This window comes from Lepidochelys kempii, chromosome 1, assembly GCF_965140285.1.
Source record: "Lepidochelys kempii isolate rLepKem1 chromosome 1, rLepKem1.hap1, whole genome shotgun sequence".
NCBI lineage: Eukaryota > Metazoa > Chordata > Testudines > Cheloniidae > Lepidochelys > Lepidochelys kempii.
In genome coordinates this window covers 114,353,187-114,380,218 of record NC_136380.1, presented here as the reverse complement: position 1 = coordinate 114,380,218, position 27,032 = coordinate 114,353,187, and the positions used below count along the sequence as shown (strand labels likewise).

General features: G+C 43.7%; 1 long non-coding RNA gene across 1 annotated transcript; it reads left to right on the top strand.

Annotated features, from left to right (window-relative positions):
- The first annotated feature begins 296 nt into the window (after positions 1-296).
- LOC140904997 (uncharacterized) lies at positions 297-26,091 on the top strand. Its single transcript, XR_012156698.2, has 3 exons — positions 297-372; positions 610-876; positions 26,004-26,091. It is a non-coding gene; the product is annotated as an uncharacterized LOC140904997 (long non-coding RNA).
- Positions 26,092-27,032: the final 941 nt, after the last annotated feature.

Genomic DNA, 27,032 nt, shown 5'->3' with positions numbered 1-27,032 from the left:
ACTCCCCCGAAAGGGGAAATCACAGTGTGATCTGGCTGGAGGGCTGAGTCACGAAGCAGCCGTACTGCTACCCTGTAAGCAGGAGGAGAGGCAGCACTGGTTAAAGAGAAGAAAGAGGGGTGCTGAATGGAGCGAATCCCCAGAATAGCCAGAAGGTGGCACCACCCAGTAGTAAGTGACAGGGCTTAAAAGTGAGTGTAAGTGCAAGGTACTTAATTTTGTAGAGAAGAGTTAGTGTATGAGATGAGCATTTGGCGTCAGTCCTTAACTCTGTCATGTGCGTAAGTTTCAGCAGTGATATCACATGATGTTGCGTCTAACATATGGAAGCAGAGCTGGGTGTTTGGACATTTTAGTCAACATTTTATAGAGGTACAAACCTGGATGCCTAATTTTAGCCGTCCAAATCTATAATCATAAAAGACATCAGTATTACTGTTGTGTTGTCAGGGCTCCAACTCCTGAATGTCAGGCCAGTCTAGCTGGGCTATGAAAAAGAAAATTTAATGCCCATGTCTGCGATGCGCATTTCTGCATAATGGGCATTTCTGCAATGTCAAATCTAATGAAAGCTACACTGTTGCTCATTGTAATCTCTTCCCTCATCAGATGATACCCTCTCAGCCCAGAATCCTACTAAGATAATGCCCTGCCTGAAGAACACAGGAAAATAAATTCCTATATTGGAGAAAGTAAAAAAAGACTGAAGAAAGAGACTACGGTTTAGCATGCAATAGAGAAAGCTTTCTTGGAATCTTTGAGTGTGTGGAGCTTCTGGGAAAGGAGATTAACTCTTGGCCTCTGGTATCTAGCACTTCTGAGACAGAGCTGGCAATATGCCTCACTGAGCCATTATTCTGCACACATGAGACTCTGGTAAGTGGTAGGAGTACAACATTATCAGATTTTCTCCATCCTGCAAACCTAGCTACAGTGTCTCTCTTATTTCCATCCAGCAATACAGTTTCTCTGTAAGACCCTTCAGCAGTGCTCTGCACATGACATTTGAAAACAAATGCCAATAGCTCCCCAAAAATGTAAAAAGGTTAGTATTTTATAAATAGCCTACCTGTGAATGATTTCAAGTACTACTTGCTGTGACTGGATTCCCCAGGGGAGCCAACTGAGATCACTCAATTAGGGTGAACTGCAACAAATGGGGCAGACAATCCTCAAAGCTGGTGGATATTCCAATACTTAGAATTACCAAGCCAGCACAAAACAGCTTCTAAATTACCTCACTGGTTGCCCAGAAGCCAACAACACAGTTCCCTTAAAGTAACCCAGTCTCAGGCCTCCACCTAGACACCTAAGTCAAAAATGATGAAGATTACTGAAAATCATATTCATCATACAAAAAAGTTCTTCCAGTCCCAAAGGATTGGACACATTACTTCCCAGATAATGAATATTCCATGTATTACCTAAATACATGCTTATAGCCTATTCTTATTAACAAAACTAAAATTTATTAAAAAAGAAAAGAGAGAGAGTTGATTAAAAGATTGGCTTTTGTGGGGGTTGGCTTACAGACATGAGCTCAATTCTTGAGGTTCGGATTCATAGCAGAGATGGTGAGCTTTGTAGTTGCAAAGAGTTCTTTTAAAATTTAGTCCATAGGTTATAGTCCAATGTCCAATATCATGTTCAGGATGTTCCAGTTTAGGACTGGGATCTCAATCTTGCGACTCAAACTTCCCCTGATGAAGCTTAAGCAGATCTGAGATGACAGGATTGCAGTCCTGGGTGAACAATAGGCTTTTGATGTAATCTTCTGTTTCCTAAACCTCACTGGTAATTAACTACATGGATTAACATAGTATAATTTATCCATTAAGCAGTTTATCACAAACTTTAAAGAGACATATAGACAATGACATTACTGCACCCAAGATTCATCTAAATGTTAATATTCCCTTTTGATCTTTGAATCAATAGCTGTCTATTTACATGGCTAACATTTATGAATACACACATACAAGTAATATTACTTCTAACAACATAGGTTTGCATTTCAAAGTTCTATCCTATTTACTAGGGAATGGCCCTAATTACCCTTTCTAACATGTTTCCACAGGTCGACTCTGGGTTAATTAGCCTGCAGGATGCTTAACCCTTTCTGGCATTGTGTTACACTTTGTATAAGATTTGTTGCAATTATATAACAGTGATAGCAATAATGATTTGCATGTTCATATTTTAATTAGACAACGTCACACTTGCTATTATTTATAGTGCCTTATACAGACATTTCTTTAATTATTCCATTCTGATCTTGACACAATACTTATTAGAGCAGATCTCCAATATCCCATATAAAAATTAAATGTTTCCATCACTTGACTTTAGTGTCAGTTTATCAGATAATATTTTATTAGTATTCAGTTCTCTTAGTATTGCAATTGTACTCTTTTTAGTAATGTACTTCCTATATCTAAGCTTGCGATAGTAACCTGTGAAATTGCTGGTATGCATTGTGGTGGATAAACAGGGCTTGAAAAAGCCACTCGCCTATGATGAGTTTAACAATTTTCCCATGTGAGTGGCATTAGCTGCTGCAAAATGTAAGCTTTTATATTTAAAAAAAAAAGTGTAGTGACTACAACCTTCCAAATATGAGCCTAATGTAACCTATATTGTGGTGTCTGATGGACAGTTCCAGGGTTGCTGTTTTTGTGCTCAGAGCTTTCCCAAGTTGCAAAAGAGTGAAAACCAACCAGTCTTTGTAGTGTTTGCTGGTGCTATTCAGCATCCTTTGAACAGCAGTGAAACTAATAAGATACAAGTCAATTTCACTCTGCTGTCTGGGGACAGTTCTGAACAGCAGTTCTGGCGACTGGAATGAAGGAATAGGGATGAGTAGAGTAGTGGAGATATTCACTCACAGCGGCTAAAGGAGAGGTAGACTACTCTGTGCATTAAGCTTTGTAACCCTGACCCAGGCTGGATGATTGGGACCAGAAAATAAAGTCTAGTGTCTTCCTAGCACCCCTGTGTATCACATCTTTATTACAGAGGGTGAGCTATTCCTAGACTTTTTAAACTCAGTCCATTACATCTCTACACTCATGTACCTTTGAATGCTGAATAGTTGCTATATTTTTGCTGCATTGAAATATGCACATATACTAAAACATGGCTTATGGTATAGCTCCAAAGACGCCCCCGCTTTACTGCTGTATAAATAGGTGTCTACTCCCAACATCCACTACCCACAACTGGTATTAATAGACCTTTCAAAAGTTTTGCTGGAAAAAATTACAAGATCTCCTGGATTTTAATTAACTAAAAGAGCAAGCAGGACTCAGAATTAGCTTCTAAAATGGATCCGAGGCAAACCGTGAATAAGATGAATGACAAGGCTGCCTAATACAGCAAGCTGTCATCATGTACAGCTTCTGTAGAGTATTTATGGTCTCTTGGTAAGCTAGAAAAAACACACTAAACCTAATGGAAGCATGAAGAGAAAGGACTAATAGGGACGTATCCTGAAACACATGAATATGATTAGTACAATAACTTTTAATCTGGGCTAGGAAGTGAAGCGATCAAAGTGCAGCGTGACATTAGAATGGAATTTGTCATCTAGCTTTCATACTCAAGTAAAAAAAATCAAGGGTGATTGGACTTCAGGATTTATTTCAGATTCTGGCATCTTAAAAGAGACAACCCATGGAGAGTCAGTCATGAGATGTGGATTCCATTCCAGGCTCTGGAAAATTACTCTTAAGAAGCCTATAAAAAAACCTCAGGAACTATCTGCCCTCACATTGCAAGACACGGGATAACCCAGACAGACCCAGAGTCTGCTCCAATATAGCATTTACTATGTTTTTTTCTGCTCTTTATCTCCAGGCTACTCTTCAGCCAGTGTGCACTGGCTATTTCCAGGTGCATCATCTTCCAGGTTTAATTAAACTGAAATACAAATTGCCTCCTAACCTTCCATCTCCTTGCTATCCTGCAATTTGTTAAACCACCCAGGAGAGTGAGACCTTCAATGATAACTGTAAAACAATAAGACATTCACATATAGGCGTAACTGCTCTTTCCTGCCAGCTCTTATTGCCTCCCTGAGCAATAAAATGAGGTGCAGAAATAGCACACAGGAAACTTCCATTCAAGGCACAGAGGTTAGATGGAGGCCTGGTGCCTCAGACCTCTTTATGCTCTTGTTTTTAGGTTTACGTCTAAGTGTTTGCCTAAAATTTCAACACTCGTTTCCTACAATATTTCCTAGGTTTAACTAATAGTTTAATTTTGAATTTATTCTTGGCTCTTCCAAGACAAGACAATAAGGAAAGGACTCAACCATCCATGGGCTTGACCAGCCAGTTCTCTCTTAATATCTTGGCCTCAGGCTTGACCCAGCTGTGTTCCCCAACCTCACTCTAGCTGGACTCAGTCATCCGCTCTACCCACATGCATTCTTCTCATCTAATCTACTGTGGCCTAAATACTTGAGGTTGCACTTGGTACAACCGCAATTCGTGAAGCGCAACTACAAATAGGAGTGCATCTCTGAAAATCTAGGCCTGGGTCTCCCTCCCATCTACTCTGAGTCTGCCTCATCTAGTCACCCCCGCTACTCTTGATTTATGTTAGAATATATAGAATTAAGATGGACCCCAATCAAAAGCACAGATCATCTTCTTAGCGTTTGCGCTATGTGCCTCAGGTGGCACATGACCAGGATTCATCATTGAATTTAGTCCGCTGGTTGGATCATTAGCTTCCCTGTCTAATGTGACTTTTGCCTGAGGAAGGATTAAGCTATGATGGAGAGATTCTGCTCTAGTTGCCCTCAGATGTGCTGGAGACATGTCCAGAAGCGACATTGTAAATGGGATCTCCAGGAAGAATTCTGGCTGAGTCATCCATAATCTCCCTAGAGAGAGTGTGGCATTCCTCCTGCCAGCCAACAGAACTGGCTATTGGAAAGGCAGGGGCAAAACTAGCCCCACATTCTTCCCTCCTGGTCCGTTTTTAGACAGCTGAAAATAATGATGATAGCAACGGGGAGTAAGGCTTATGCTGCTCAATGGGATTCTGACCAGCTCCTGAGCAGCGGCACCAGGAGGAGGAACTCCTGGCGTCACCTTTAACGCACACCTGATATGGGATAGTCAGAATCTGGCTTTGAGTAAAGAGGCCAATGGGACACTGACATTATTGAGACTACTCTCTTAAGTCGGGGCTGCAGATCAAGCAACTAGTAAGAACCTATGGTCTTGGTTTCAGGAGCAGTATTGTCTGAGGAAGGAGAATTAGGTGATAGTCCAATGTGCTTTCTGCTTTGAATAATACAGCAGTATCAAAGGGAGGTAGATTGAGAGAAACTGAATCTATGAGAAACCAACTTACGCTAGTGGAACTATTCTGTACTGCTGAGGAGACTGGAGGTTGTTTATTTGCTGGCAAGCTTGTATAATAAGGTTGCCGTAAGTCACTTTAACTCTCTTTTGTGTAATTGATCTAAAGTAAATAAGGGAGCCCCTGATATTCTTCAGTGAATAACACTAATCATAAAGGTTTTGGATTTCATTTGGCTTTGCTTGTGGTATAATTATTATACATGACTAATTGTTAAATTAGGCATTATATAAAAGCTAGATATTATTTAAGGGTCTGCTCCCATTGAAACCAATGGTAAACTCTCATGGAACTGACCGGAACAGGAGTGAGTCCTAAAATAACCTGTCCTTTTAAAAAGGGGTAGAAAGAGAACCCACATTTAGCACCTTTGTGCTGACAATAACAGATTAGTTACATGTGGGCTTTCATGTTCAACTAGTCAGTACAATGATAAAACAGACCTGACTGTTACCCAGGGATTCAGGGGTAAGGATCCCAGGGAGATCAGTAGCTGCTGCCTACGAATCACTGAGGATAAAATATGGCCAGTAGTGAGGATGAAAAGCTGGGGTGGAGTCATGTTTATCATATCACAGGCAATACAGGAAGATTTATAAAACTTCATCAATAATTCAACACCTGAGCAGATTCGCCTCAGCATCAGAAAGCTCCAGCAGGAAAAATCAAATTTGTTTCCTTTATTCTGCAATTTGATGATGTTTATAACTTTTTATTAGAAATGGCACCAGGTAAGCATTTTCCCTGAACAAAAAGCTCTGGTCATCATATGTCTTTTTATAGAGGAATAAACTGAAAGAGCCATCAACTGGTAGCAAGTTCTGGTCATTACTGACCTGGGCTGTATTTGAACCAGTAAATCTCCCGAGCCATTCAGTCCCCAAACATTAGAACTAATAACTGTGCAACCATCCTTGTAACAAGGGGTAAATTCACAAAAGGATTTAGGTGTTGCATCACCTACCTTTTGGGCACCTAGAAAATCGCTGGGATTCACAAAGCCTGACTTAGCTGCCTACCATCCTGTACAATGCATGGAGAGAGAGAAGTGCCTAAGCCAGCACGTTGAGCAGGGAGCTGCCTAAGATAGCTAAGGGGAGATGTTGAGGAGATAGGTGTGTCCTAAGCCTTGCCCCTCTCTCAGAGTTAGGCATTTAGGTGCCTCCCTGAAGCATGGGCCTATCTCTGGCAAGGATTCTCAGTCATAAACCTCTGTACCAGAGGTGGGGGCCTAATGTGTTTCTTGCAAGAAATGGTGGTGGTCACTGGAGTGGGGAAGTGGATCTAGGTTTCGCACCTCCCAGGTGAGTGCGCTAAACATCTGGCTCTAGAGTCATTCCCACTCTCTTTCTGGCCCAATGACTATCCAACCATGCACCTACAGTGGAACAGCTTCAACAGGAGAGATTGAGGCAGTCCCACATCAAAATATCCTGTCGCCAAGTGGTTAGAGCACCCTCCTGAGAGGTGGGAAACCCCTGTTCAATTCCTTTCTTCCCATCAAACAAAGGGGGAAATTGAACCTGGCTCTTTCATGTCCCAGAAGAGTGCTCCAAACACTGGTCTAAAAGAAATTAAAACAATGCGAGGGGTAAGAAGACGACCTTCCAAAAAATGGAAGAAATCAACATAGTCTGCTGTATAAAACTATAGACTAAATCCAGCCCTGAGGGGCATAAGGGCAGAGGGGAATAGATTGCTAGGGAGCATCCCCCACCACACTGTCCTACTCAGCACGAATGGTATTAGGAGGGTTAAATCTCTCAATAATTCACTCAGGCCAATAGGAAAGATCAATGGACCCTGCACTGGCCAAAATCTGCAGGTTAAAGAGCCAGTTTCCACATACCATAAAGCAAGGACATGCTAGGAGCATACTTTGCTTCTACTCAGAGGAGTAGCAAAGTGTGCTCTAAAGCACCCAGCCCCAAAGAGGAGCACTGCCTTTCCTGGCTAGATAGAGTCCTCCCGAAAAGGTCACAATGGGCAGCATTTCTGTACCCCTCTTTTGCCTGTGTGCGCAGGGCTGAATTTATCCTTATAGGAAAACATAAGCTTACATAAGCTGGTTAAAGGGGAGACTACAACGTGTCACACTGAAAGGTGAACTGTCAGGCTGGAGGGAGGTTACCAGTGGAGTTCCTCAGGGATCAGTTTTGGGACCAATCTTATTTAATCTTTTCATTACTGACCTTGGCACAAAACATGGGAATGTGCTAATAAAGTTTGCGGATGACACAAAGCTGGGAGGTATTGCCAATACAGAGAAGGACTGGGGTATCAAACAGGAAGATCTGGATGACCTTGTAAACTGGAGTAATAGTAATAGGATGAAATTTAATAGTGAAAAGTGCAAGGTCATGCCTTTAGGGATTAATAACAAGATTTTTTGTTATAAACTGTGGACGCATCACTTGGAAGTAACGGAGGAGGAGGAGGACCTCAGAGTATTGGTTGATCACAGGATGACTATGAGCTGCCAATGTGATATGGCTGTGAAAAAAGCTAATGCGGTCTTGGGATACATCGGGCGAGGTATTTCCCGTAGAGATAAGGAGGTGTTATTACCGTTATATAAGGCACTGGTGAGACCTCATCTGGAATATTGTGTGCAGTTTCAGTCTCTCATGTTTAAGAAAGATTGTCAAGGTTCCTCCCCCACTCTGAACTCTAGGGTACAGATGTGGGGACCTGCATGAAAATCTCCTAAGCTTACTTTTACCAGCTTAGGTTAAAACTTCCCCAAGGTACAAATTAATTTTATCCTTTGTCCTTGGAATATCCACTGCCACCACCAAACTCTAACTGGGTTTACTGGGAAACGCAGTTTGGACATGTCTTTCCCCCCAAAATCCTCCCAACCCTTGCACCCCACTTCCTGGGAAAGTTTTGGTAAAAATCCTCACCAATTTGCATAGGTGACCACAGACCCAAACCCTTGGATCTGAGAACAATGAAAAAGCATTCAGTTTTCTTACAAGAAGACTTTTAATAGAAATAGAAGTAAATAGAAGTAAAGGAATCACCCCTGTAAAATCAGGATGGTAGATACCTTACAGGGTAATTAGATTCAAAACATAGAGAATCCCTCTAGGCAAAACCTTAAGTTACAAAAAAGACACACAGACAGAAATAGTCATGCTAGTCAGCACAGTTCTTTTCTCAGCCATTTAAAGAAATCATAATCTAACGCATACCTAGCTAGATTACTTACTAAAAGTTCTAAGACTCCATTCCTGTTCTATCCCCGGCAAAAGCAGCATACCGACAGACACAGATCCTTTGTTTCTCTCCCTCCTCCCAGCTTTTGAAAGTATCTTGTCTCCTCATTGGTCATTTTGGTCAGGTGCCAGCGAGGTTACCTTTAGCTTCTTAACCCTTTACAGGTGAGAGGATTTTTCCTCTGGCCAGGAGGGATTTTAAAGGTGTTTACCCTTCCCTTTATATTTATGACAAAGATGAATTCAAACTGGAACAGGTACAGAGATGATCCAAGGAATGGAAAATCTGTCTTATGAAAGGAGACTCAAAAAGCTTGGCTTGTTAAGCCTAACCAAAAGAAAGCTGAGGAGATATGATTGCTCTCTATAAATATATCAGAGGGATAAATATCACGGAGAGAGAAGAATTATTTAAGGTTATTACCAACGTGGACACAAGAACAAATGGATATAAACTGGCCACCAGGAAGTTTAGACTTGAAATTAGACTAAGGTTTCTAACCATCAGAGGAGTGAAGTTCTGGAACAGCCTTCCAAGGGAAGCAGTGGGGGCAAAAGACATATCTGGCTTCAAGACTAAGCTTGATAAGTTTATGGAGGGGATGGTATGATGGGATAGCCTAATTCTGGCAATTAATTGATCTTCAACTATTAGCGGTAGATATGCCCAATGGCCTGTGATGGGATGTTAGATGGGATGGGATCTGAGTTACTACAGAGAATTCTTTCCTGGGTGTCTGGCTGGTTAGTCTTGTTCACATGCTCAGGGTTTAGCTGATCGCCATATATGGGGTCAGGAAGGAATTTGCCTCCAGGGCAGATTGGCAGAGGCCCTGGGGGTTTTTCGCCTTCCTCTGCAACGTGGGGCACGGGTCACTTCCTGGAGGATTCTCTGCACCTCGAAGTCTTTAAACCACAATTTGAGAACTTCAATAGCTCAGACATAGGTTAGAGGTTTGTTACAGGAGTGGGTGGGTGAGATTCTGTGGCCTGGGTTGTGCAGGAGGTCAAACTAGACGATCATAAAGTGACCTTTTGACCTGAAAGTCTATGATTCTATGAAAATGTTCAGAGTTTCAAGTTTGTATTTAAAAAAACAACCAAAACTCTGAATGACAGTGCCAAGACAAACTTTCTCCAGTCACACACCTACCATACCATGAGAATCACGTCAGTAGGAAGCACTGATGAAAGGTTCTAGCAATAGGTCTCCATTCATACTCTAGCATCGTGAATGTCCTAAAGAATGAGGTGAAACTACATTGTCTAAAAAAATCCAACACAATTCAATGCAGCCGAAGCCCTTATCTAGAGCTGGCCACAGGCAGCTCCATTCACAAGAACACTTTGTCACAAGTTCCATTCCCCAAGCTCTCTCTCAAACCACACCCACCTGCAAAGCCACCACTAGAGGTTGGAGGAAGATGATTACAATAAGATAAATTGTTAATTTGAACATTAAATAGTTTTTTTTTCAGCCAAAGACTCCAACGCTGAGCATTTAGTTAGAGTAACATAATTCTGAATCAGCTAAAGTACTTAGTCCTTATAATGAGTATAACACACTTTTTTCAAGACCCCTAATGATCAAAGAATACTACCTGTACAAAGCTCGGGTGCACAAAGTAGGCTATGAAGAGTAAATTATGGTGAAGCTAAACATGCAGGAAATGTGACTGACACTAATTTGCAAAAATGAAAAAATCCCTTTGTAACCAATGATCAGTATCAAATGTTTGTCCTTGAACTAGTGAAATTATATTAATTTAATGGACTAGAATCTCTAATACCCCTATATATATCTCCAGTTCATTACATTAAATACCTTTACTGAACCCATGAGCAGAATCATTGCCACAGGACACACACAATTGACTCTGAAAAGGAATATTTATTTGGCAAAGTCCACAGCAGATTTTAGTAGTCCCCATTTTTAAACATACTAAATAGGAACCTTAGTAGCAGTCAAATTAATCAGAGGGTCTTCGCTTACTATATTGATTTCCCTTTGCTGAGGCCAATATCACTTATTTGGCAATCTGTATTGGGGGGGGGGGGAAGGATTCTACTTCACCTGCTAACAGGCTTCCCATGTACCCATTCCTGATAACCACTAGAACTGAACTGAGTGGCTCAAACAAGTCATTCTCTGTATATCATGCAGTGGTAAAAATGGTTTACCCATTAGTTCAGGACTAATGGGTAACTCCAGCATTTCACAAATTTCACTGAGTTTAAGGCCAGAAGGGACCATTAGATCATCTAGTCCAGGGGTCCACCAAGACAACCTTTGTGAATCACATCCTACCTTATCCATTTTTTTACTTGTAACCTTTCCCCTCGCAAGAGTGAGAAGGACACTGACACCTAGCATTGCTAATGCATTTGTTGTATTAGGTAGCCTTTTAAAAGCATGTACCTTGATATCCACAACTTTTCAGGGAAATGTTTCTCAATTTCAGCAATTGTTACCCTTTGTGCCTGTTCACAAAGCCATTCATTCACAGGGTCACAAATAAATAGTCAAGAGAGAGGGCCAAATTTGAGTGAGTGGTGTTGCAACGTTGCAGGCAGGACCACAATGCCACTCAAATGTGGCCTGGCCGCACCTCTGTCATGACTATACATTTATAGACTATAAATACTGTATTAGAAGGCTCACCACACACTCAAGAAAGCTGGGGGTATGTACCTCTCATTGAGAATCTCTGATCTACTCTGAACTCCTGTACATCAAAGGCCATTAAATTTCACCCAAATACCCCTAAATTGAGCCCAATGACTTTAATTAGACTAAAGCATTTCAGTCCTCAGGAGACTAAACTGTAGCATGCCACAGGCAGAGAACAGGAGACACCACAGGGCCACCAATAATGGTGCCCCCTGCAATGGCAGGGAATTGATTAGTGGGCTAATCCCAACCCCAGATCTGGCAATGGGTTGGTCCCTCAGCAAGTGACCAAGACACAACAGTCAGGCATCTCAGAAAAAGGATTCTCTGCACTACCTCAGAGCACTGGTCCACCCCATCTGGTGTCCCATCTCCAACTGTGGCCAATCTCCAATGCATCAGAGGAAGGTGAACACCACCCCACACCTAATACACCATTGTGCATTGGGGGAAAATGAGGGATTTCTTCCTAATCCCTGCAGGCAACCAGCTGAACCCCTGAAACATGAGACATCATGATAGTAATTTTTTAAATGCAAAGCTGCTAGCGTTATGAGCATGTTGAGATTAGTGTAGGTAATCCTGTTCTCCCCATGGCCCATGAAGGAAGGGCATGAACAGGGGGACCCTAGTGTTCTTTAGGCATATGTGCTTCCCAGCACCCCAGAAATGACTGTACATTTTCAGTGGTCAGAAGTCCAGTAACAAAAGCCAAAGTTATAACCTGAACCAACAGTACCTTTGCCAAACCTCACATTAAAATACTACAAGCAGATATGCACTGCCTCCAATGGGTTATCAGTGGAGGACATGAGACCTCCCCATTCAGAGAGATTCAACCGGCCACTACAGTTTTGTCCTTTATCATGCGGTAATGTGAAGCGTGCCAGTGACTGCAGAACTGACTCCTGTCTATTCATTTGCTCTTGGGTTTGTTCAGCCACTACACCTTTGTGGCTGACCTACCAGCTGGACAAAGAATGCACATGGCAAGCAAGTTTGGAAGATGTTGGCCGAAATGTTAGCTACTAGACCAGAGGATAATCTAATAGAATTTGTAAAGAAAGAGATCAAGTTGATTTCATTAAAAAGATATGCTGCCACTAATATTAGAATGATACTTTTAGCACAGGTTCTTTTTCTGCTTTTGGCATGAGGAAATTAAAACTTCAGCATGAAAAACATGATAGTCAGCAACTTCTTTTTCTGACAAGGAATGGACCTATCCTTCCAAATATTTGACAAATATTTACAAATAAACACCCTATAGACAGTGTTCCAAATGAGCAGAATATCCATTAATAATTTGCACTACCAAGATTCAAATTAAATATAGCCATCTTGTTAGCTAGATACTCTCAAAATAACACAGCCACTATCAGGAGAAGATGTAGTAAGGTTTTAGTTTTAGCCTTTTTCACTGTACTCTGGATCCCATTTAATACTTAACTTTACGTAATCTTGAAATAAATTCCCAGACCCACCACATTCACACCAGAATGGTGCTACAGATCAAAGATTTGCACCAACTTGCCATGACTGAGAGTCCAGACTGGAATGGAATGGCAACCATCCATCTCAAAAGTGCCAAAGCAGTTCAGATACTGTGTGTTGTGCTGCAGCATCACGAGTGGCTAAGAAGTCCAAATCTCAAGAAACAGCCCTTGCCATGGATAGTGCAGGCATAAAGCTCAGGGCCAGAAGATGAAGCCAGCGCACTACGAGCAATTGAGGCCTGCTGCAATTTTCTCTGTTTCAACCACCTCTCTTCAACCTACTGACTTCCTGGTACAGCACAGCCTTCCAGTATAACCTGTTGCTAGCTGTATCTTCCCATCTTAGAGTTTAGAATTCGAAAGTTTTCCAGTCCTTCTTACAAACGCCCTTGAATGTGGGCCTAGGTCAGTTTAGGAGCCTTGGAGCATTCACAAGTTCTTCATACAGAATATCCTTTGGAATGCATCCATCTGGTGAAGATGACCAAGCCAACGGATCACTATGTTTGAGAATAGTGATTACACTTCAAGTTTATCAAGTTCTTTGTTGTCAGGAACTTTGGTTTCACACTTGATATTTAGAACACAGCAAAGACAGGAAGTGTGGAAGATGTTTAACCCTCTGCCATGTCTGCTGTAGGTGGCACAGGGCTTGCCACCATAGAGCAGCATGTTCAAAATAAACGTTTGGTAGACCCATATCTTGTTGTTTGTTCAGTATCGGCTTCCTGATATCCTACGTTCACCAGGTCAATTGGCCGAATGTGGTGGCTGCCTTTCCTGTGTAAAAATCAAGTTCATCATCTAGTGATAACTTATCAATACCATTGATCCTAAATAACAGAACTTGTGCACAATTTCTAGAGTAGTGCTAGCTACTAAACATCTGGTGTAGTCAACACACCTTGTGCCGTAATCGTTTTCTTCTTTAGACTGATGGTTAGTCCAAATTCATCACAAACTAGCGCAAAGCACAGCAAAGTTGCTGGAGTTCCTCTTCACTGTGTGCAACAAGCACTGTGCCGTCAGCAAAAAGTTCTCGGCTCAGCAGTTGTTGGAGATTGCTTTTTGCTTTTAGACGTGCAATTCTGAAGAATTTTCCCTCTGATTCTGTATGGAGATGTACACCCTTGGTGCTAGATGAGAAAGCATGATGAAGCAGCAGAGAGATTAACAGGCCAAAGAGTGTTGGTGCCAAAACACATAGCTGTTTGACACCACTGCATATTTCAAAGCGAGCAGATTGAATACCTTTATACTGGACTGTAGTCTTCATGGCATCATGCAAGGATCATATCAGACTGAGGAGGATTGTGAGGGCAACCAATTCTCTTTAGCAACTGAAAAAGGCCCTTTCTGCTGACCAGGTCATAAGCCTTTGTAAGATCTATGAAACCCATGTAGGCAGGTTTTCTTTTTTCTTGACATTTTTCTTGCAATTGCTTTAATGTGAAGACCATGTCAATTATTGATCTACCAGTGTGGAAGCCTCACTGACTGTCTGGATATGCATGTTCAGCAAGAACTTGCAGTCTTTAAGAATGACTTGTGTACAAATGCCTTGCAGGCAACGCTAAGGACAGAAACTCCTCTGTAGTTGTTGGAATCACTCCGATCTCCTTTGTTTTTATAGTTATGATGCTGGCAACTTTCATGTCTTGTGGTACCCCTCCCTCCCTCCAGCAGGCCAACAAGACATTGTGCAGATGTTTAAGCACAACTATCCTCCTTGTTTCCGTACCTTAGCTGGATTCCATCTTTTCCTGTGGACTTTTCCTGGTGATTGGGAGGTGATTGCCTTTTCAAGCTCATTTATAGATGGTTCAGTATCAAGCTCTTCCATAGTCTCGAGTCTGGTCAGAGCATTTAGCACTACTTCAGAAACAGTGGTTTTATGGAATAGAATTTGTGATCGTGTTCCACCCAACATTGCATCTGTTTGCCTCTGTCAATGGTGATGTCTCCACTAAGACATCTTGGCTGAAGGACCTGTTGCTTTCTTGATTCCTTCATACATACCTCTTAGCTTGCCATTCTCAAAGGATGTTTGAATCTTCTTGCTACTCAGGTCAAGGCAGTGTGATTGAGCACATCGCCTTGTTGTTGTAATGTGCTCTTGGTCAGTCTGAAGTTGCTGATAGAACAAGTCCTTCTCTTCAATGACGCAGGAAAGCGTTGGGGCATATGTACTGATGTTTTTGGCAAAGCCACCTGTGATAGACATTCTTACTGATCTTATACTTTCTGATGTTGCACCATGTCATTCGACCCTGGGTGCTAATGGGTTTCTTTTTACTGCAAAACCCACTGCAGGTTTGCAGAGGTTTGCTTTTCCCAGGATAGAAAAGGGTGTAATGCAGTGGTTCCCAAATTTGTTCTGCCACTTGTGCAGGGAAAGCCTCTGGCGGGCCGGGCCGGTTTGTTTACCTGCTGCGTCCGCAGATTCAGCCGATCGCGGCTCCCAGTGGCCATGGTTCACTGCTCCAGGCCAATGGGGGCTGCTGGAGGCGGAGCGGGCCGAGGGACGTACTGGCCACCGCTTCCAGCAGCCCCTATTGGCCTGGAGCAGCGAACGGCGGCCACTGGGAGCCGCGATCAGCCAAATTTGCGGACGCGGCAGGTAAACAAACCGGCCCGGCCCGGCAGGGGCTTTTCCCGCACAAGCGGCGGAACAAGTTTGGAAACCACTGGTATAATGCATCTCGTGTAGAGAGCCTGTGTCAGCTGGTCAGGTTTCAGAGAGAGTAGTTGTGTCAGTGTCAAGCTTCTCCAGTTCTTTGTCAATGATGGTGGACATCCTAGGGCCACTGACCTCATCTCCAGATCATCTGATATACCAACGTACATTGTCTTCACATTCCAACAAGCAAGTTTGAAGAAGGCGACCATTGTACCTGAAACTCTGGCGCATACCCTAAGTAGAAAAAAATATGGAGGCAGAGGCTTCCCTTAAGACTAAAGCCTGCCCTTCCCCTTAGTGGTACTGACCAGGCCCAAAGGCTTGAAGATCAAAATGTTTGGAAGCCAGTATACCTGCAGAAGATGCCAGAGAACAGAGCTGAGTTGCTATTTTCTCCACAGCAGATTTGGTCCAGGGTTTTCTCCTCTAGCCTTTGTTCAGCCAAGCACTAGCTGGAAGGCGGCGGCAGCAGCAGCAGCAGATGGTTACTCCTTTGTGGATAGTGTTTTTCATTCCAACGGATGTCTGGCATACCCTTCGCTGCTCAGAGAAGGGTGGGGTTCTGGTTTAGTCACAGAGCACCTGACCTGTGGCAGGTTGTACTAGGTTATGTGTTACTAGTAGCAGGCCTAACATGACTATGAAGACTATAAATACAAGTTATAATAGTCTGAATATTCTACCAACAAATCTTCATCCCTTTTTGGTATAGCTTCTGTTCCCCTTAGGTATTTGTGGGCAAGCACCCTAAAAAGATTCTGGCTGTGATCCTACATGAAAAATAAAGATATCCAAGATATTCCTCCCTCTAACTCAAAACTATCTTTTTTTAATTTGTGCTCTCTACACTATCCCATTTCATGTTAGCAGTTTGTTTCCATGGCTAATCTGGTACCGAAGGCACCAAGTCATGTTTAGTAACTAGCAAGGTAATTGCCCCTCTATTTTGCCCTGGCCTAGGGGAATGCCAGGTTCTCTGTAACATCTACAATACCTTCGAGCACCGAACAGAATCTTGACCTCTGGAAGCCACGCTGGGCTGGAGTCACATAAGGACTTAGGCACCAAACTGCCACTTTTGGCACCTAAATTCCAGAATTAGACCCCACTGGGATTCTAAGTCCCCACTCAGCTGTCGCCAAAGCCTGTAGGCACTAAAATCACTCAGTGCCTAAATTTGTGCAATGAAATTCCCTCTGCGCCTGAGTTTCCACTTCTGAGCATGGGCACTGCAGCCCCAGGCCAGGCATCCAGGCACCTAAGCTTCAGAGCAATGCATGAACCCAGGGGAAGATGGGCGTTCCTTCCTTTGCGTAGGTGAGCTCATGCAAAATGCCAGCAGCAGGGGGAGAGGAGAAGGACTTCCCTCATAATTTTTTAGCTGGGTGGTGGTTGTGGAAAATGGCAATGAGATCCCTCATAACTCTTAGTCACTGGTTCAAGCACTCACCTGGGATGTAGAAGACCCCAGGTTCAAGTTCCCACTCAGGTGGAGAGGGGACTTGAGAGAAGATATGAACTGGGCTCTGCCACCTCTCAGGTGAGTGCCCTAATCAGTGGACAGTGAGATATTCTGAGATGGGCTCCCTCAGTCTCTCCTGTCAAAGCTGTTCCATTGTGTATAAATAATTTTAGAAAGGTAATTGGGTCTCCCATGTGAATGCGCTAGCCACCAGTTTACAGAGTCATTCCCATGCATGTCTTCCTTCTGGCACAATGACTCTGTCACCTGGTAGGTACAGCATTCTCCTGGGAGGTGGAAGACCCAGGATTCACTCCCCCTGCTCTAATGACTTTTTTTTTAATTAGTTATCCAAAATAGAACAGCTTTAACAGGAGAAACTGAGGGAGCCCCTTATCAGAATATCTGATAGCCCACTCACCTGAGCAGTAGCAATTCCTAATACAAATTCCTTCTTACCCTCAGGCAGAGGGACTTGACCCAAGGGTCTTACACATCCCAAGTGAGTAAAACAAACTTGTTTCTCTTCACAATTGGCTGCACAAAAAGTAGGACTGAGTGGACTTGTAGGCTCTAAAGTTTGACATAGTTTTGATTTTGAATGCAGGTTTTTTTGTGCATAATTCTACAATCAACTTTCATAATAAAGAGATTGCACTACAGTACTTGTATTAAGTGAATTGAAAAATATTTTTATTTTACAGTGCAAATATTTATAATAAATAAATATGAAGTGAGCACTGCACACTTTGTATTCTGCATTTAAATTGAAATCAATATATTTGAAAATGTGGAAAACATCCAAAAATATTTTAAATAAATGGTATTCTATTATTGTATAACAGCAGGGTTAATTGCGCAGTTAATCGCAATTAATTTTTTTTAATCGCTTGACAGCCCTAACTTAAATCCTTCAACACCCTCTTTAAAACTCTCCTTTGCCATGAGGCTACAAAAACTTGACAATGGTTAGGTTCCTGGTGTGCTGAGACCACTGCCTATCGTGCTGACCAATAGTGTCTCACTGTTTCTTTGTACTTGCCCACCTGTTTGTATCCACCTGTTGTCTCTTGTCTCATACTGAGGCCATACCTATACTTAAGGCCATAAAAAACACGTCATGGACTGTGAAATCTGGTATTTTGTGTGCTTTTACCCTATACTATACAGATTTCATGGTGCAGACCAGTGTTTCTCAAACTGGGGATCCTGACCCAAAAGGGAATTGCAGGGGGGTTGCAAGGTTATTTTAGGGGGATCGGGGTATTGCCACCCTGACTTCTGCACTGCCTTCAGAGCTGGGTGGCTGGAGAGTTGTAGCTGTTGGCCAGGCACCCAGCTCTGAAGGTAGCGCCCCACCAGCAGCAGGGCAGAAGTAAGGGTGGCAATGCCATACCATACCATGACACCCTTACTTCTGCGCTGCTGCTTTCAGAGCTGGGCGGCCGAAGAGTGACAGCTGCTGACTGAGGGGCACTTCACCAATATTAATATGGGCTAGTCACGACACTTTCATCATTAGGAACACAGAACTGTTCAGAAAGCTGCAAGCAGGAACATTCATTCCTGATCTACAGATTACCATTGGTGGTACTGAAAAGCCAATAGTGATTCTGGGGGACCCGGCCTACTGCTTGCTCCCCTGCCTCGTGAAGCTGTACATCGGCCATCTTGACAGCACCAAGGAAAGCTTCAGCTACTGGCTCAGCAGGTGCAGAATGACAGTCAAATTGCTTTTGGTAGATTGAAGGGATGCTCAGGTGGGTTACTCACTAGACTGAATCTCAGTGACAAAAATATCCCAAGGATTACAGCTGCCTGTTGTGTCCTACATAATATCTGTGAGGCAAAGGGGGAAAAGCTGCCCCAGTGTGGATGTGGAGCAGCTCTCTGCTGACTTGGAACAGAAAAAGGCAAGGGCTAGTACAAGAGCTCAAAGTGGAGTTGTGACTACAGACGGAGCAACCATGATTCCCGCAGGTCACTATATGTGTGAACCTGTGGTTTCCCTTGTATCCCCTGGCCTGGAGAGCTAGGAGTAAGGATGCAGCCCGTGATGCCACATGTTTTGTTGGGAGGTATGATCATGGAGTTCTTCAAGGACTAAAAGGGTGAGAAGTCTGGGATTTTTTTTATCTTTAGGTGAACCAGGATCTGTAGCATATTGATTTGCTGCCTGAGAAAACCCATTATGTCCTGGTGCATCTCCTTCTCCTTTTCCTGCTGGGACTTTCTCCTGTCTACTCTTTCCTTCTCCATGCTTTCTGCTGTATTGAACATCCAGGCTCTCTGCTCACAGTCTGAGGCAGCACTGGCTTGCAAGATCTTGCCGAGCATGTCCTCCCTAGTCCACTTTCTTCTCCTTCTCATCAGGGTCAGACGCTCCGGGGTGTGGAGGAGGCACCCCTCAAAGCCGCAACGGCAGCTGCTATTGATAGAAACTGACAGCTGTATCGTTGGATTTACAGACCCAAAGGAAAGGGAAAGATAAGTTTCAAAACTCCCTCCCTTTATTCCCATACACACTTTTAATAAGAAAATGTTATTGATACTTCAGCTTCGGTGCACCTTGGGACAGCACCACGCTCCAGCTGCAGGCATGGTGAGTATGACCCCACGGGCGAGAAGAATTTTCAGATGTATGAACAAACTAATTTTTTTAGTTCCTATTGCATGGTTACGAGTATTGGGCAATGGCGCAGCGTTCTAGTGTCGTTTTGCACCGGGGGCCACGATTTTAGCTGACTTCTCACGCCTGAGAGTAGTAAAGGCACAGAAAGCACAGCTACTACTGCCATACCTGGGCCCATAGGCCACCAGCCTGTTTCCTGCAACGATCCCAGCCGAACTCATTGTGGAGTGGAGGGGGAAAGTGTCCTGCTGCAGAGGAAGAAATAAGGCTGCGACCCCTAGAAAACTTTGGGGAGGGGATTACTGTATCTCTCCATGAAAGTTTCTTGTATCCTCCTGAGATACCTTGATGAAACACCCCAAATGGCTCCATGTGCCCCCTCTCCCTGCCTGAGCCAACTGGCGAATGAAAAGCAGATGCCAACACTATCTCTGTTTGTTGGACTGCAACCTCTTCTCGTACGAGTAAAACAATGAAAAGTTGATACCTGTGTCTTAACTTGGAGCTGGGTGAGGCCCCATCTTTAAATTTAACATTGTAAGGAAACATACATCCAAGGTCCATTTCCCTTCACTGGGTTCAGCCGTGCTCACCTGGAGGGACTGGCTAGATTGTGGTGGAGTCTTGAACACGTCCCGGCTCACAGAATGGCTGCTCCCTCCACCATGGCTCCCTCCTTCTCCTCCTCACTAGTCACAGCAGGGGCCTCTGTCTCGATCTCCTCCGAGGTATTCCTGGTGGTCTGGGGCTGCTGATGGGGGTCTCCACCAAGTACAGCATTTAGTTCATTGTAAAAGCAGCAGGTCTGAGGCTCAGCACCAGATCTATTTTTGGCCTGCCTGGCCTTGTGGTATGCTTAGCGAAGTTCCTTCTCCTTCATGCGGCACGGCTGGTGATCCTTTTCATAACCCATTGCTTGCATCCCCCCATGTTCATAAATGTCCACATTTCTACAGCTGGTCCATAGCGGTGCTCGTGCAGCCTCTTCTTCCTATAGGCCCAGGATGTCCAATGCTTCCTGTTCACCCCAGGCAGGAGCGCATCTAGTGCGTGGGGCCGGCCTGGTAGGTGGGGCAGTTGCACACAACAAGGGTGAGTTGTTAAGTGCGCTCACCAAGGTGGGCAACCAGGAAAAGGCATTTCAAAACCATGTAAGGCGTTTAAAGGGGATGGGGGGAGAATGGCTTCGGCTGGTCTCCATGACTCTTGGGCAATGGAGTTTACAACTGGGACCAGAGCAGTCACTGTTGCATTGCAGGACAGCTGCTGGAGCACTGTTAGGGTCAACACAGTTCATGCGGTGTCGATACTCGCACTGCCTCAACATCAGGAGGTGGACTTTGGCTCCACGCCAATTGGGGAGGTGGTTTTATTATAGCAAGGTGCTTACATCAACCAGGTACAAATTAGAGTGTAGACACATGCACAGGTCAGTTGACACAAGGCAACTTATTTCAACTTAACTTTGTAGTGCAGAGCAGGTGGTAGATTGTACGCTTTTTGGGGATAGGGGCTGTTTTTTGTTCTGTGTTTGTACAGCGCATAGGGGTTCTGGTCTATGACTGGGGCTCCTGGATGCTAAGATAATGCAAATAATAATACTAACCTGAAGAGCTGCCTTGAATTTCTCAGAACTAATAAGCATTACTTTTTCTTTCTTTCTGCTATTCTTTATCTCTGCCTTAGGTCTGAACTGTGCTTTAAAGGCACAGCCCTGTATTGCAAGGCATGTGGATGGGTTGTGTATTGTCCTGACAGTCAGTTTAATTTTCTTTTTTATATTCAGTTCCATTATTTCTAGTTACCTCTTCTGTTAGCACCTTAACCAATCCCTTTTCATCCCTGTTGCTCATACAGGTCATATATTTGTAGACAGTTGTCGTGTTTCCCCCACCTCCTTTATTTTGCCACATTAGACATATTTTCTTCTTTTACTCTTTCCTCATGAGAGCTATCCCTCCAGCTCCCTAATCAGAAAGGGCTTTTCTCTTGAATTATTGTTAGTCTTTCCTGTATTGAAGTATGCAGAACTGAGGGAAACAGTCATACAGAAAGAGATTACCACATAATCCCATTCACCGTGAAATACAGACCTACATCGTATTAGATATAGTAGGCTCAGGTGGAATAGTAGGCTCAGGTGTAGCTACACTGATTTACAGCTGCTTAGAATCAGGCCAGTAACTCTGCTTTTTCTACTGGTGGAAATTTAGAGTATCTCTACGCAGCAAAGAAAAAACTGCAGCTTGCCTGGGCCAGCCAACTCAGGCTTGCAGGGCTCAGGCTACGGGGCTGTTTCGTTGCCATGTAGACTTCTGGGCTTGGGCTGAAGCTAGGGCACCGAGACCCTCACAAGGTTTCAGAGCCCAGGATCTGGGTCCCAGGGCCTGAGCTCCAGCCCGAGCACAGATGAATACACAGCAATGAAACAGTCCCACAACCCGAGCCCCACGAGCCCAAGTCAGCTGGCATGGGCCAGACAGGGGTGTCTGGTTGCTGTGTAGACATCCCCTTTAGAAAGTATGAAACCTTCTGAAATGGAAAATTAGACCCTACTCCTGCAGCTCCCACACAGAGGAGTAGCTCCATTGATTTCAATGGAACTGCCTGAATGAGTAAGCTCTTTTGCAGGATTGGCCTCTCAGTAGTCACTTCCTTACCAGCTAAATTTACATACAAATAATGTTCCCAAGCCTGCAAATCCATCCTCATGTGAGTAGTCAAATTAACATCAGTCAGTAGGATTTCTTGCATGAATAAGAGCAAGTTCTGTTAGTAAGGTTTTTCAGGATCATATCTGATTGTACTTTTTAGAAATATATTTTTATAATCCTAGCTACTTAATTCCTCGACAATTTTATAAATAGAATAAGAAGTTCCCCAGAAAAGGGAGAATAAAAGTCATCAGGGAAGTGCAAAATGATAATAAATCTCCTTCATAAACACTGAAGAAATGGAATCAGGATGTAATGCCATATAGTGTCTACCATGAATAATATTTTCTTTTTCACTAAGTAACAATTCAGTGATTTAAAATAATCCAGCATAGCTGCAAATGCTTAAAAGCTGGCTGTAGCCAAGAGCACAATAAAGGTTGTGATTAGCCATTTTTTTGTATAAACATTGCACAGCAGTTGCCCTATTTGGTGGCAGGCTATTAGACTCCAATGAAAAATGTGCATTTTCATTAGTGTTAATGGTCTTGAACATCAGCCCTACACTTTTAGCTGGCCTCATTCAGCGGTTATATTCCAGATTCACTCCTGTGATATATGTTGCCCTTTTAGAGATGTAAGACACACACTGGGTGGTTGGGGGGTGGGGGGATGAGTACTAGCATAGGTTCAAGTTACAGGATGAATTAAGTGAATGTGGTGACTGCAGTCTGTATCTCTTGGAAGTATTAGACATATTTCTATGACGGGCCCAGGTGTCTCTTTGACAATGTTTAATATGATGCCTGGCTGGTGAGGTACAGGGAAGGCCTCTCCCTGATCTTAGCATTTCCTTGCTTTTAATGTTTTGGGTGTGAAGGCACAGTGTACCTAGAGCAAACTGCACTGAGTTTTAGGAACCTTTGTTACTACTGGAATAAGTGACAAACAACATTAAATGACATGATACTGACTCATATATACTATTATTAACACTGTTTGTAGTTTGTAGTTATGATAAAAAGAGCCCAACTCAGATTGAGGCCCAGTTATAATCATAGAATATCAGGGTTGGAAGAGACCTCAGAAGGTCATCTAGTCCAACCCCCTGCTCAAAGCAGGACCAACTCCAACTAAATCATCCCAGCCAGGGCTTTTGTCAAGGCAGGCTTTAAAAACCTCTTAAGGATGGAGATTCCACCACCTCCCTAGGTAACCCATTCCAGTGCTTCACCATCCTCCTAGTGAAATAGTTTTTCCTAATATCCAGCTTAGTCCTCCCCAGCTGCAACTTGAGACCATTGCTCCTTGTTCTGCCATCACTGAGAACAGCCCAGCTCCATCCTCTTTGGAAACCCGCCCCCCATTCAGGTAGTTTAAGGCAGCTATCAAATCCCCCCTCACTCTTCTCTTCTGCAGACTAAACAAGCCCAGTTCCCCCAGCCTCTCCTCATAAGTCATGTGCCCCAGCCCCCAATCATTTTCGTTGCCCTCCGCTGGACTCTCTCCAATTTGTTCACATCCTTTCTGTAGTGAGGGGCCCAAAACTGGACACAATACTCCAGGTGTAGCCTCACCAGTGCCGAATAGAGGGGAATAATCACTTCCCTCGATCTGCTGGCAATGCTCCGACTAATGCAGCCCAATATAGTGTTAGCCTTCTTGGCAACAAGGGGACACTGTTGACTCATATCCAGCTTCTTGTCCACTGTAACCCCCAGGTCCTTTTCCGCAGAACTGTCGTTTAACCAGTCGGTCCCCAGCCTGTAGTGGTGCATGGGATTCTTCTGTCCTAAGTGCAGGGCTCTGCACTTGTCCTTGTTACACAAGGCCGTCCACCCTGACCAACACAGAGTGACAAACAGTCCCTGTGCTGAAGAGCTTGCAATCTAAATAGATAAAACAAACAAAGTAAGTACTGTTATCTCCATGTTACAGATGGAGAGTGGAGGCTCAGGGCTTGGCTACACTTGTGAGTTAGAGCACATTAAAGCAGCCCCGGGTGCCCTAGCTCACTACCTATCCACACTGGCAAGGCACGTAGAGTGCTCCGATTCCACGGCTAGAGTCCTCCTGGTAGTCCACCTTGGCGAGAAGATTAACACTTGTTGCGCCTTGGCTGAAACTCCCAGGCGTCAGTGTGAATGAGGTGTTGCATGACTGCACTATGATCAGCCTCCAGAAACATCCCATAATCCCCTTAAGTCAAGTGGCCACTCTTCTCATTGTTTTGGAATTGTTGCAGGAATGCGGATGTGCCCTTTGAAAGCTCCATTCCTGACAGCCGGCATGCTTATCTGCTCATAGACAAAGCAACCATTACTGTGGAATGCTGTGTGTGTGAGAGAGAGAGAGAGAGAGGCGCAGGCAGGCAGCAGGGGTGTCTGCTGCTGTCTGAACTTACAGCATGCTGGCATGCTCTCACCCCCCCCAAAAAAAACCCACTCTCTCTCCCCCCACATACACACAACACACTCCCTGTCACACTCCACTCCACCCCACCCCATCCCCATTTGAAAAGCATGCTGCAGCCACTTGCATGCTGGGATAGCTACCACAGTGCACTGCTCTCTGTGGCCGTTGCAAGAGCTGCTAATGTGGCCACGCCAGTGCGCTTGTAGCTGTCAGTGTGGACAGATTGCAGCGCTTTCCCTTCTGCAGTCTACGAAGGCTGGTTTAACTCAAAGCACTCTACATCTGCAAGTGTAGCCATCCCCTCAGAGTGAGGAAACTATCAACTTGCCTGAGGTCACACAGGAAGTCTTTGACACCTGGATTTGAACCTAGTTCCCTTCAGTCTTAGCCCCAGTGCCTTAATCACAAGGCCAGCCCTTAATTTCTTAATGATTTTTAGGGGGGGAGAGGCAGGAGGGGCTGGCAGGAGCGTATTTTGAAAGTCATGTAATAGATATTTAACGTTAATAATTCACAGAACTATTTCAACAGCAGTTTCACATTAGCTCGAGTAACAAGATGTAGCTGATTCCTAGCGTGCCACCAAACGGGACCCTTAGTTTGTGATAATTCTTGTCTGTATCTTTATCTAATACTCATTGGACCAGATTCTTAGTTTCAGTTGATTGTTTTCTCACATACTTTTATACATATCTCATTTGTGCATGCATATCCATAATGCAAGCATGTAAATCAAGTATTTCTGTATGTATATGGCCAGTTATCTGATTGGCCACCTGTGCACAATACCCAATTTGCAAGCATATACCTGGTATCTGTGCACATAAATTAGGCACCCAAAAGTGCTCATGCCTGACTTTCAGCCTGATCTCTGTTCCTCTATTCTTGCATTAGAAACTGATGCTCTTTCCAAACCTGCCCCTGGCTGGTTCGTACACACTGTGCACTTCCCTCGAACAGATGATTACTAATCATAACATGAAACTGTCCAAATGTCTCCTTTCCTTACCCCCCTTTTCCCTCTCTCAGTACATTTTTCTGGGGAAACTCTTTTCATGGTCTATAAATATTTCTGTTTTGTGTTTTCATTCCAACTGAATCAACACCCATGATGATAATGACAACAACTACAGAAAAATCAAATGCTGTGATTTTTGTACTCTTGCTTTCTGCAAAAATGATATATTGATTGTTCATCAAGTAACTGCTGCTCTCCATGATTTAGATCCACTTCATTTAAGATTTCACTCTTGGAAGTAGGTGGCTGACAATGTAAACAAGTGCTTTGTACCTGCAATGTTATCCGCTGATGATTAAATTTTCTTAAAGAAACATCTACAAGATTTCATGGCTGAGTACCGTATGTGACACGCTTCTTAATTTTTGTCTTTATTGCTAGAAACCAAACCCCACTGTACCTGATCTCAGTGAAATAAAACGTTTCAACACTTAGAAGAAGAAATATCAGTCAGGTAAGGCTGCCACTACAAAGCTGTGTGAAGAAAGGATTTTTCTATTCTCTGACTATTCCAAAAAAATTAAATTTCACTCTGGGTCAAACTGAAAACAAATTTGATTAACGTTTTCAGCAAATTGAAAAGGTTTGAAAAATGTCATTTGGGGTCGAACAAAGCGCTTTGTTCAATCCAAATAATTTCTGTTTCAAGCATTTAATGTTTAAATGTTTTTAATAAATTTGAAGCAAATTTCTAAATAAAAAAATTGTTTTGAAGCAAAAATCAGAAATGTTGAAATGAAGCATTCTGACTTTTTCAGAATTTGTTTTGTTTTGCCTGACACAAACAATTCAGCAGCACCCACACGAATTCAAAAATGTTTGTCACTGAAACAAATTTAGGATGAAACGTTTTTTGTTCGGCTCTAGCTGCCGGTGCCCCTCCCACCCTCTGCAAGTTCACTTAACTAGACTGACTTAACTCCTCTTGCTTTGAGTGTTATAACCCTGAAATGCAGCCCAGGTTCACTGAAGTTTACAAACCTCTAGTACAGGGGTGAGCAAACTTTTTGGCCCAAGGGCCACATCTGGGAATAGAAATTGCATGGCAGGCCATGAATGCTCAAAAAATTGGGGTTGGGTGCGGGAGGGGGGGAGGGCTCCGGGGTGAGGCCAGAAATGAGGAGTTCAGGAGGCGGGAGGGGGCTCTGGGTTGGGGCGGGGGAGTGGGGTGCGGGGCGGGGTGAGGACTCCGGCTGGGGGTGCAGGCTCTGGATGGGGCTGGGGATGAGGGCTGATGGGGGGAGGGATAGCTCGGTGGTTTGAGCATTGGCCTGCTAAACCCAGGGTTGAGAGTTCAATACTTGAGGAGGCCATTTAGGGATCTGGGGCAAAAATTGGGGATTGGTCCTGCTTTGAGCAGGGGGTTGGACTAGATGACCTCCTGAGGTCCCTTCCAACCCTGATATGCTA